The 12,072-nt window shown below is 39.6% G+C and overlaps 2 non-coding genes across 2 annotated transcripts; both read right to left on the bottom strand.

Annotated features, from left to right (window-relative positions):
• Nucleotides 1-3,821: 3,821 nt before the first annotated feature.
• On the bottom strand, nt 3,822-3,923 carry LOC142872039 (U6 spliceosomal RNA). Its single transcript, XR_012920285.1, has one exon. It is a non-coding gene; the product is annotated as a U6 spliceosomal RNA (small nuclear RNA).
• Nucleotides 3,924-7,532: 3,609 nt separating this feature from the next.
• LOC142872032 (U6 spliceosomal RNA) lies at nt 7,533-7,643 on the bottom strand. Its single transcript, XR_012920279.1, has one exon. It is a non-coding gene; the product is annotated as a U6 spliceosomal RNA (small nuclear RNA).
• Nucleotides 7,644-12,072: the final 4,429 nt, after the last annotated feature.

Below are 12,072 nucleotides of genomic sequence, written 5' to 3'. Positions count from 1 at the left end.
GAAAATATTTTGAGGATGATCTGAAAACGATCTCCCGCCATCAGAGACTGACGACATTCAACCTAGTTCCAAGTGACTTGAGGCTTGCTGGCTCTGCACGTACCCAGAAAGGCAGCTTCTACCAGAGAGGTCCTTCACTGTCACTGATGCTGTCTGGCACAGAGTTTAGGAGGCTCAGGAGGACACAGTGTGGTTTAAGAAGGTTCTTAGCTCTGCAGCTGCAGCTGTGTCCCATATCTAAATGGAGTTGACCGCAGCTGTGACAAACGAGAGGGACAATTCTGAAGAAATCTGGTTCTTTTCTCAAAGGTGGTCCCACACATCACCCTAAGTAAGACAGACATGGTGAAAGTTTCAAATAAGTTCTTAAAACAGCTGTGCTATTCTGAACAAGCATTTGCATTTAAAATCTTATGCATTAGAACAGTGATGTCAGATGTAAATATAAAGCTAGCCATATGGACAGTGTTAAATTTTCAAGTAGCCACATTACAAAAGTAAAAAGAGACAAGTGAAATTAATTTTAATAATATATTTAACCCAATATAGCCAAAATATTTTTTCAACGTGTAATCAATATAAAAATTATTAGCTATTTTACATTCTTTTTTTTATACTAAGTCTTCAAAATCTGGTATTTTTCACTTATAGTACAGCATATCCTTGAATAACATTCTTTCATTCAATGTCCTTTGTTATAACTTTGATAAGAAAAAAAAATCACTTCATGGCTAGGGCCAGTGTCTTGTGTAGTTTGTACCTTTTCCTCATGTCTGCATGAGTTTTCTCCAAGTATTCCAGTTTCCTCCCATTATTTAACCAGACTGAGGTCTGCTCATGTGGACTGTAGACTCAGCTACCTGGCAGCATTGCTTGAGGCCTGGAGTTTGAAACCGGCCTGGGTGATATAGTGAGATTCTGTCTCTAATAATAATAATAAGAAGAAAAACAAATACTTCTATTCTCTTTTCAGACACAGATTAGGGTTATACTCTCCTGCTCCCTTTAAAGTTGGGAAAAACAGAGGCTGCAGTGAGTTACAATGAGGGCACTGCACTCCAGCCTGGGTGATAGAGCAATACCGTGTCTCAAAAAAAAGAAAAAAGTTAGGAACAACCACTTGCTTTAGCCAATGCAATAAGAGTGGAAGTGGCAGGTGCCTCTTCAGGATAGAAACTTTACAAGCCAGCATATGGTTTGCCATGTTCCCTTTGCCCTGCCTCTGTTATGATGAAAGTGTTGATTGAGATGGCACTTATGGTACCTGGGTCTGTGAGAGACCAGGAGGAGCAGAGCACTCCTACGAAACCTGTGCTGGCCAGGTGTGGTGAATGAGAAGTAAGTGCTATACTGGTGTGTTACTCCACCGCGATTCAGGGATTGTTTGGTTCTACAAATTTAGCTCATCCTGACCAGTACAGGAGGTAAGAAAAATGTATCTGTTTTAGTTAGGGGTGTGTATGCATGAATGCTGAGATTTCAAAGGAAATGGGGACATTAAATGGCTCTGGAAATATGCTGTGTTGATCATCACAATTTCTTCTAAGTTGAAAATGAGATGGAAATGTGGAGTTCAACCCTTCCAGGTTAGGGGCATCCCTGGGCCCAGCCCTGCCATCCAGAGAAGCTGTAAAGAGGTCCCAAGTTTTGAAACAGAACCTGTCTTTTGCTTAAGAATCCTCCAGCTGCTAACTTAGGGAAACTCTGGATGTTTGGCCTTCTTCAGGAGTTGAGTGTCTGAGGCATCAGCCCCTAGAGACTTCTAATGGGGTACTGTATTCTAGGGGTCCCTGGACTCCCTGAAGCTTGTATGTAGATCAGAGACAATGTTTTCTGGACACTCCAAGGGCTGAGTTGCTGCCTCACTGTATTTGTAATCCCTGGTAGTACCTAGTAGTTTGTAAAACATGTTCACATATGTTTTCATTTGGTCCTCTCAATAATCCCATGAAACAAGCATGGATTCCTGGTTTTTAGATAAACAAACTAAGGTCATAGTGGTAGAAAAATAACAGAACTGGGGATGAGATCTAGAGTGTGAGTATCCAAGGATTTCCTCCTACACCAGGGCTGTGGAGAGCACCTCCAGAGAAACAAACCTGTCTCCATGGACACCACTCTTTAGCCTGTCACGATTCACTGAGCACCTACTGTGTGCTCTGTGCTGTTGTCCCTAATAGCTGCGAGGATAGTCCCAAGCAGCCACTGAGAACACTCCCCAAATCAGTCGATTATTTCATTGCCTTCAGTTTCTTTCAGTTGAATTGATATATCCACCTAAGTCTTTCTTAGAAAATCTAAAAGTTTATTTATTCAGATGACTGGGTCTGTGTAATAACCAAGTACCAAATATTGGTGTTCCTTTGGGCATTTCAGAGCCAGTGGTAATTAAAACAATTTTCCCAGAACTGGGCTGATATCAATCACTGAAGCTATGTACAGAGATGACCTAGCCTGATAACAGGCTTTATGAAGTGAAGCTGTTAAATGAGAGTCATGTGAAACTCAGCTGCATTAAGAATACAGAGAGAGAGAAAAAAAATCAAAGTTTATTAGATGGGGGAAAAAAATCAAGAGGAGGGGGAAATGCCATGCTTTAACTTCTAACAGGATACAACAAAGCCAAAAGATATAAATTATCATTCTAAGATAGGATACTTGATAATGACTTTTTAATTGATTTGGAGAAAAAGGATGTCTTATAGTTACTTCAGAATCCCACTTTGAACTTATGTTTATTTTAATTTATAGATGTAGTGAACTAATCGAATCCAATACATATGGAAATCTTTAGCTTCCAGATGTTTTCCTGGGTATAGTCATCTAGATAGCAGGATACAGTCATTAGAAGACTGCATGGTCACCCTGAGACTATGTCATATTTCAATCTAGGGCCTTAGCAAACCTTTCAGAAAGGACCACTTCACCCATTACTACTTGAAGAATGGGGTGCTTTTGTACACACTCCCTCTTCATATTTACCTTTATCCTTCTCTGAGTTATAATTTTTTTTGTTTTAATTATTTATTTGTTTAGAGATACGGTCTTGCTGTGTCACTCAGGCTGGAGTGTAATGGTACAATCATTGCCCACTGCAGCCTCCAACTCCTGGGCTCAAGTGATCCTCCCATCTCAGCCTCCCAAAATGCTGGAGTTAGAGGTGTGAGCCACTGCACCCAGCCTGAGTTACAAACTGTAGCATATGAAGGATGAACAAATCTCTATGTGATGTTTCAAACTTCATTTTAAAGAATAAGCTAAATCAAATCCTCTCACTACAATTCAAAAAGGATTTACTGAGCACTTAATATGTTCCCTGATCTGTGGCCAGCCATTATGAGAGAGGGCAAGGAACTGTGAAACCCAGCACCTGGGCTCTACTAAGCTGGTATAATTTTGTTAAGGAGATGAGTCATGAAATCCAGTATCAGAGAATAGAGTTTAGGACTAAAATGAGGTGGAAATAATACAGAAGGTTTAAAAGATGGGAGATCAGTGTGAGATCATTCATCCATTCAATGAATATTTACCAACCAGCCCATGCTAAGCATTGCTCTATACAGTAGAGATATGTGAAAAAGATAAAGTCATCGCCTTCATGGAGTTTGTGTTCTCATATGAGACACACAGAACAAACGAGTAAACAAGTGAATACATCCAATAACTTCTGACAATGGTTAAGTTCTATGAAGAAATGAAGCAGGGTGGTGACAGGATGCCCTTTCAGATAGCAGAGTCCCCACTGATAAGGGGAAGTGAACCCCCTAAAGATGTGGGAGAAAAGTGTCCCCACAAAGGGAACAGCAAGATTGACTCTTTTCTTTTTTATGAAACACTTCATGAATTTGTGTGTCATCCTTGCACGTGGGCCAGGCTAATCTTCTCTATCTCGTTCCAATTATTTGTGCTGCCTAAGAGAGCACTAGATTGACTCATTTTTAAAAACCAATATAGCCATTAGTATTTCGAGATGCTAACTTGGGCATTCTCATTGTCCATGCCTCTGCTATTCACCTGGGAGGAAGAGTTTTCTACATACACTGTCCTCAAGGGTGATCACTTGTTGAAGTGATTTAAATCTCATAGTAGGCAAATAGTCTTCAAACCACAGTTTTTTATTTATCTCTTTAAGGAAAGAGAAAATTTTTAGAGTATCAACAATTAGGAAGTAGGGTTATAAAGAGTGGGTAAGCAATATGTCCAAAATATACATCATTCCTGGTTGGGTGCAGTGGCTCACGCCTGTTATAGTAACACTTTGGAAGGCTAAAGCAGGAGGATTGTTGAGCCCAGGAGTTTGAGACCAGCCTGGGCAACATAGTGAGACCCTATCTCCACAAAAAAAAATTTTTTTAATTAGCTGGGTGTGGTGGCGCATGCCCGTAGTCCTACTCCTCAGGAGGCTGAGGTAGGAGGATTGCTAGAGCACAGGAGTTCAAGGCTGCAGTGAATTATGATGATGCCATTGCACTCTAGTCTGGGTGGGAGAGTGAGACACTGTCTCAAAAACAAAAACAACAACAAAACACAACAAAATATATGTGATTTCCTACTCAAATAAAATTAGATGGAAGAAGAAGAATCAGGGAAAGGGTAGCTGGAGCTTGGATGCTTCATTGGGGGCAGAGATGAGGTTCAGGCCAATTCTAACAGGTGCTATAGAGCAGTGCTTCTTAAACTTTCATGTCACGCAGATTCTGACCCAGTTGGTCCAGGGTGGGGCCTGAGAGTCTGCATTTCTATTAAGCTCCTAGGTAATGCTGATATTCCTGGTCTACAAATATTTTGAGTAGCAATTGAGCTGTGTACCCCAAGATGCCAGAAAGCAGGTGAGAAGGACAAAAAGTAGACTTCAAGAGCTAGTACCTGGGCACAGTGTGGAAGACTCTAGAAATTATATTGCACCCCATGAAAGAGCAGAGCAGTCCTGGCAACCCATTCTTCTCTGATACCAGAATAAAGGTCACTTCAGAGAGGAGAGAAGGGGAGGAGCATAATGCTAAGAAGAATTTTGAGCTGACCCCAGAAAAGACTGAATTTTACACTTGAATTGCCTGAATTTAGTCACACTTTCTGCTGCTGAGGAAGAAACAGGGCACAATAATTAACTTGAGTTTAGTTACAGAGAAATAAAATTATAGCTTTTGCACAGGGGAGCACACTATATTAAATTCATACCTGCTAAAACTTTTGTTTGAAAGTTTTATAATATATAAATTATATACAATAAATTCTACAAATACACTTTAAAAATATATACAAATTTTATATAAATTTTCTATGATGACAGAACTTAAGCCAGGATCACTTTAAAACCAAAGAATTTTATGAATATGTAATTGCAGACTCTGAATGTGACCTTATGAAAAAGATAAGAGACTTTCCACTTAGCCTCGTTTAGTCAGATGGTTGAAAGGGTAACAAAAAGGGATTAGCTTTCTCACTGTCTCATTAATATTTTTTAAAACTTTAAGTGTGGAAAATTCCAAATATATATGAAGTTGACAGAATATTGAAATGAAAGGCCTTGTCACTCAGCACTGACAATAGTCAAACCATGAGGCACCATTTTTTCATCTCAACCCCCATCCCCTTCCCTCACTGATTACTTTGAAGCAAATCCTGCATATTATATAATTTAATCTGCAAATATTTCATTATATATCTCTAAAAGATAATGTTTATTTTATAATATAATTACAATATCATTATCACACCTGAAACAATGATAATATCTCACTATCATCAAATATCCAACGTCCAAATTTCTAAATATATTTTTTAACTGCTTAAATCAGTACCCAAATAAAGCCCACACATTGTCATTGGTTAATATATCTTCTACATCTCCTTTGATTTATAGGTTCTCCCTCTGTATCTTTTTTTTCCCCTTGCAATTTATGTGATTTTTTTTTTTTTTAAATGCAGTAGCCATGTACCACTTAAAATCATATTGCTGAGAAAATTGTACCATACCTCGAGGGACACTATCTGGTCAGTAGTAGCAAATTGAAGTTCCTGAAACATAAGAGGCACTCATAAATACTTGTTGAAGGAAACAAAGGAAGAGGAAGAATGGAGGGAGGGTTGGGAAGAAGCAAGAGCAGAGGGTAACAGCCCCAGGCTGAGGAGAGCTCACTAGCGACTCCTAAGTCACTATCCCTGAACAACTGACCGTTTTCTCCCCACATTAGGGTCATCAATACCTTCTCATTGCCTGCAAGGCCAATCCTGTGCCCCTGGGAGCTGGCCTGGACCACAGGGGCAGTCCTAGGGCCTGTATCTCTGGAGGCTACCCCAGCACGAGGGTCTACTGGGATAGGACTGGACTCTGGGTTCAAGGGTCCTCTTTTAAAGTTGTTTTTTATAATTGTGATAAAATACACATAACATAAAATTTACCATCTTAGCTATTGTCAAGTGTACAGTTCAGCAATGTTAAGTATATTCACATTGTTGCACAACCAATATCCAGAACTTATACAAAACTGAAACTTTATACCCATTAAACAACAATTCTCCATTACCCCATCCCCTTGGCAACCACCATTCTACTTTCCATCTCTATGCATTTGACCACTGTAGGGACCTCGCATAAGTAGGATCACACAGTATTTGCTTTTGTGTAATTGGCTTATTTCACTTAGCATAATGTCTTCAAGGTCAACCATGTGACACCATGTGTCAGAATGTCCTTCCTTTTTAAGGCTGAATAATATTTCATTGTATGCGTCTTAGTCTGTATTGTCTTACTGTAAAAGAATACCTGTGTCTGGGTGATTCATAAAGAAAAGAGGTTTATTTAGTTCATGGTTCTGCAGCCCGGGAAGTTCAAGGGGCACGGTACCAGCAGCTGCTCCTCTTCTGGTGCCGTGTCACAGCATGGCAGCAGGTCAAAGGGGAAGCAGACATGAGAGAAGAAGCAAAACCGCAGGGTGTCCTGGCTTCGTAACAACCCACTCTTATGGGAACTAACCCATTCCAGCGAGAACTAATCCACTCACTACTAGAGAATGACACCAAGCCATTCATGAGGGATTTACCCCATCACCCAAACACCTCCCACTAGGCTCCACCTCCCACCACTGCTACATTGGGGATCAAATTTCCACATGAGTTTTGGTGGGGGCAAAACCATATTCAAACCACAGCCATGTATATATACCACATTTTGCTTTTGTTTATTCATTCGTCAAAGGACACTGAGGTAGCACAGAGCAGACCATTTGTTAATTGGTAAATAAGAAAAAAAAAGAAAAAAGATTTTAAAAAAAAGGACACTGAGGTTGCATTCACCTTTTGGTTATTGTAAATAGTGCTGCTATAAATATGGTGTACAAATATCTGTGTGAGTTCCTGCTTTCAATTCTTTTGCATATATCCCCAGAGGAGGAATTGATGGATCACACAGTAATTCTACGTTTATTTTTTGAGGAACCATCATACTGGTTTCTGTGTATAATCTGCACTTTTAAATCAAGGTTGATAACATTTACAGCTTATGTATAACCATGACTCTTCCATATTTTGCCAACAGTTTATTTTATTATTTTTAAATTATTTTTTGTTATCCTTGCACAGGAGCCATGCTAATCTTCTCTGTATCATTCTAATTTTAGTGTATGGGCTGGAGAAGTGAGCACCAGTAGTTTGATTTTAAAAGCTGAAAATCAACAAAGCTTTTGTATTGTCATGATTTATTTAAATATGGTCTAATTCTGAGCCAAATTTAGTATTATAAAATTTCTTTCCTTGTATTTGTGTTTCTCCTAGTTCTCCTAAGTTTCTCCTTTCTTTGGAGTGAATTTTTTTACATGGTTAGTCTATCACCTTTAACCTTCCAAACTTTGTCCTGGAGCTCTCTTCCTGGGCCCACTGCAGGCCTGTTTTCACAGCTAGAACTCAGGGCTACGTCACCATTCACTTGGGCTGGATACACTGTTTAAGGAAGTACAGTGCTTAGGAGGTAAACATCTGAGTCCTTCCAAGTTTGCAACTATCTTTATTCTGCCTATACAAATGATTAAGAGATCAGCTGGCTAGAGAATTCTACATTGAAATCACTTTCCTTCAGAAGTCTGAAGACATTTCTTCATGTACTTCTTGTCTATTGCTGATGAGAAGTCTACTATTAGCCTCAGAATTTCGTCCTTTGTTGACTACCTGCTTTTTTCCACCTCTATATTTTACCTGTATTCTTGCTATTCTAAAATTTCAGAATGATGAATCTGAGAATGCATCTTTTTAAAATTTACTCTGATGGACATTCAGTGAGCCCTTTCAGTTTGATGTCTCACTTTCCCCATTATCTTATATTATTTTCTCAATCATTTCCTATCTATTGCCTCGTTCTTTTCTAGAAATCTTATTAGTTTTAGATTGGACCTCCTGGATACATCCTCTTGATCTTTCACCTGTCTCTTCTTGTTCAACTTTGTGAGGGGTATGTTCCAACTCTTCTAATGGATTCTTTACTTTGGTAATCTTATTTTTAATTCTCAAATGTACTTTCTTTTTCTAAGTCTTTCCCCACAGCATTGTGTTTTTGTTTTCTAGGATATCTGTGTAGATCTTTATCTATCTATCTGTCTAGATATATTTATAGATATAAAGACACTAATTATACATTTTTAAAAGTTGTTTTTTCCATGAATCAACTGTTTCCCAGGGAGTAATTTTTGTTTGCATATGTCTTTTTATTTAACATTGCATACTTTTTTTGTGTGTAGATTTTCAGTTGCCCACCCACATTTAAGAATGAGGCAATATAAAAGCTGACCACCAGCTATGTGTCATTGCAGAGCTTGTCACTAGGCAGGCGTTACTTCAGGTGAGCACACAGGGAGCAGCCATTAGTCTTGGGACCTTATAATACAGACTGAGGAGGCTGTGCACTGACCAGGGCACTAACTCACAAGCTGCTGCCCAGCCTCTCACCAGACACTGTTTTACATTTCTTTTGGAACTAAATGAACAGATCAATCTCTCTCCCTTTCTCACTCTCAATCTGCCTTGTTCTCTTTTCTCTCAGACTGGGGAAAGTAAAGCATTCTCTGCAGAGATGTGTTTGGGTTGAACATTCTGCCTATAGGCTTTCCAGTAATGACTCTTTTTTCAGCCCCATATTTTGTCATCTCTGCAAAACCTGGCATTTCTGAGTCCTAAGCATCTCTAGACTTCTGAGGGGTAGCTATATATTTCCCTCAGCTACAATGGCCACTATGCATTCTTTTAAGCTACAATGGCCACCATGCATTCTTTTAAGCATTCTTTTCCTCTCTCTGCTTCCTCATTCAAAACTTGCTCCATCACCCCCTTTTAGTCTGTAGAAATTTGCTGAAATCTCTGACCAACTGATGCCCTCTTTATTTTTGTGAATTTGTAACTTTAGCCTTGACAGTAATTTTTAGGGGTTGGGAGGGAAAGGAGCTAAACACATGTGGTTAAGCCACCATATTGAATTACAAGTCTAAAAGTACAGTTTAGAAATCTTACCATTTCCAGTGCTCTTCTTCCTTCCTGCAGATGCAGGCTCCCATCTGGGATCATTTCTATGCAACCCTGGGAACTTCTTTCGTATTTTCTGTAGTATAGGTCCAGTGCCAACAAATTCTCTCAGCTTTTGTTTGTCTGGAAATGTCTGTATTTGGCCATTTTTCTTTTTAGATTTAACAGAGATACAACACTTTATGATTCATATTCAAATTTTGTCAGTTGACCCAATAATGTCCTTGATGGTATTTTTTTCCTCCAGTACAGGATGCCAGTTTAGGATTAGGTATTGTATTTTGTTGTCATTTCTCTTTTGATCTGAAACATTTCCACAGCTTTTCTTTGTCATTTATTTATTTTTTTTTAATTTCAAAATTTTTATAGGAGTACAGATGTTTAGGTTACATATATTGCATTTTGCACCACCTGAGTTGGAGCTACAAGCGTGCCCATCCCAGACCATGCACAACGCACTCATTAGGTGTGAATTTACCCATCCCCTCCTCCCCCCTCCCTGATCACTGGTGAATGTTACTTCCATATGTGCACATAAATGTTGATCAATTAGTACCAATTTGATGGTTAGTACATATGATGCTTGTTTCTCCGTTCTTGTGATACTTCACTTAGTAGAATGGGCTCCAGCTTCATCCAAGATGATGCAAGAGGTGCTAGTGAAACGTCTAGATTATTTGCATACAATGTTAATATTGATACATGAGTTATTGTTTTACTCATCATGTTTATTTTACCTAGTCACTTTGGATTCCTCTTTGTGTTACCTGTTGTATAAGAGCTGTGAGTTTTTACTTTTGAGTGTTTTAGACTGGTGTGTAGTGACCATTCTTTTCGCTGTTTAGAGTACTATTGAGCATTTCTTGTAGGGCAGGTCTAGTGGTGACAAATTCCCTTAGTGTTTGTTTGTCTGGGAAAGCTTTTATTTTTCCTTCATTTATTAAACTTAGTTTTTCAGGATACAAAATTCTTGGCTGACAGTTATTCTGTTTAAGAATACTAGAGATGGAACCCCAATACCTTCAGGCTTGTAAGGTTTCTAATGAGAAGATTGCTGTTAGTCTGACGGGTTTTCTTTGTAAGTTACTTGATGTTTTCACCTTGCAGCTTGTAGGATTTTCTCCTTCACTTGGACTTTGGCCAGACTGATGACTATGTGCCTTGGTGATGTTCTATTTGCAATGAATCTTCCAGGAATTCAATGACCTTCTTGTATCTGGATGTTTAAATATCTAGCAAGACCAGAGAAGTTTTCCTTCATTATTCTCTCAAATAATTTTTCCATTCTTTTTGCTTTTTCTTCTTCTCCTCTGTCAGGGACATCTATGATCCTTATGTTCAGCCATTTTACATAATCTCATATTTCTCAGAGACTGTTCATTTCTCCTAATTCTTTTTTCTTTATTTTTGACTGATTGGGTTAATTCAAAAGCCTTGTCTTCAAGCTCTGAAATTCTTCATTCAGCTTGGTCTGGTCTGTTGTTAAAATATTCCACTGTATTTTGAAATTCTCTAAATGATATTTTCATTTCCAGAAGTTTTGTTATTTTTTAAAAATCTATCTCTTTAGTGAATTTTTCATTCATATCCTGAATTATTTTTTTTGTTTCTCCGTGGTGGTTTTCAACTTTCTCATCAATCCTATTGAGCTTACTTGCAATCTGTATTTTGAACTCCATATCTGACATTTCAAAAATTTCCTTTAGGCTGGAGTCCATCGCTGGAGAGCTTTGATCCTTTGCAGTTGTTGAAGCAGTCTGTTTTTTTATATTTCCAGGGTTCTTATACTGGTTCCATCTCATCTGGAAACTCTTACCTCAGTTCAAAAACAGATAGCTTTGCTGTTCACCTGTTCTCCTCTGCTGGGAACTTTGTTATTCAGCATAGGGAGAAAGAGATACACTGCCTTTTGGCTCATGAAGGTGGGTACCCACTGGGGTGCTGATGGCAATTTGGGTGGGTTGGACCTCAGACCCCTGAGAGGGTTCAAGTGCTAGCAGTGATACAATAGATTACATCATCCTCATTTCCCAGGCCTGCTTGAGTCCTGGGTGGGGGTGGGGGGCAGGAGACTGAGACTAGGTTGTCCAACTTGCCTTAAGCCTCCCTGAGTTCAGGTGCTGGCTATGATAGTGAGCAGTGGGGTGATCCCGTACTCCAGAAGAATGCTTAAGCAAGAGAAGAGTGGATACATTGTGAGCCTATGACAGAGGGGTGGGCCCCTCTTAACGAGATTAGCAGAGGCAGGCAGCTGTGGGGTGCACAAGCCACTCACACCTCCCTCTCTCTTGGCAATTATAGTGGTCTCTGTTCTGTTGGGGCACAAAAGTCCCCGGATTCCCAGATCCCACCCCGACCCAGCTGAAGGAGAGGTGGTGGAGGCAGCTCAGCCCATTGTGTGCAGGGCTACCAGACTGGCTGGGCTGTGGCTGACATACCCCAGTGGGAGAGGTGTGGCTGTGCCAGGGACTTGCCTCCAGGGAGTGGGCTCCTCCCAGAAGAGAGAGGCAGCTTGGAGAGAGGACTGCTAGCCTCGCCCTCCCTCAGTAGAGGTGGTAAGATTTT

Source organism: Microcebus murinus, chromosome 7 (genome assembly GCF_040939455.1).
Source record: "Microcebus murinus isolate Inina chromosome 7, M.murinus_Inina_mat1.0, whole genome shotgun sequence".
In the NCBI taxonomy this organism is placed as follows: domain Eukaryota; kingdom Metazoa; phylum Chordata; class Mammalia; order Primates; family Cheirogaleidae; genus Microcebus; species Microcebus murinus.
This window is presented reverse-complemented; position numbering and strand designations above follow the sequence as displayed.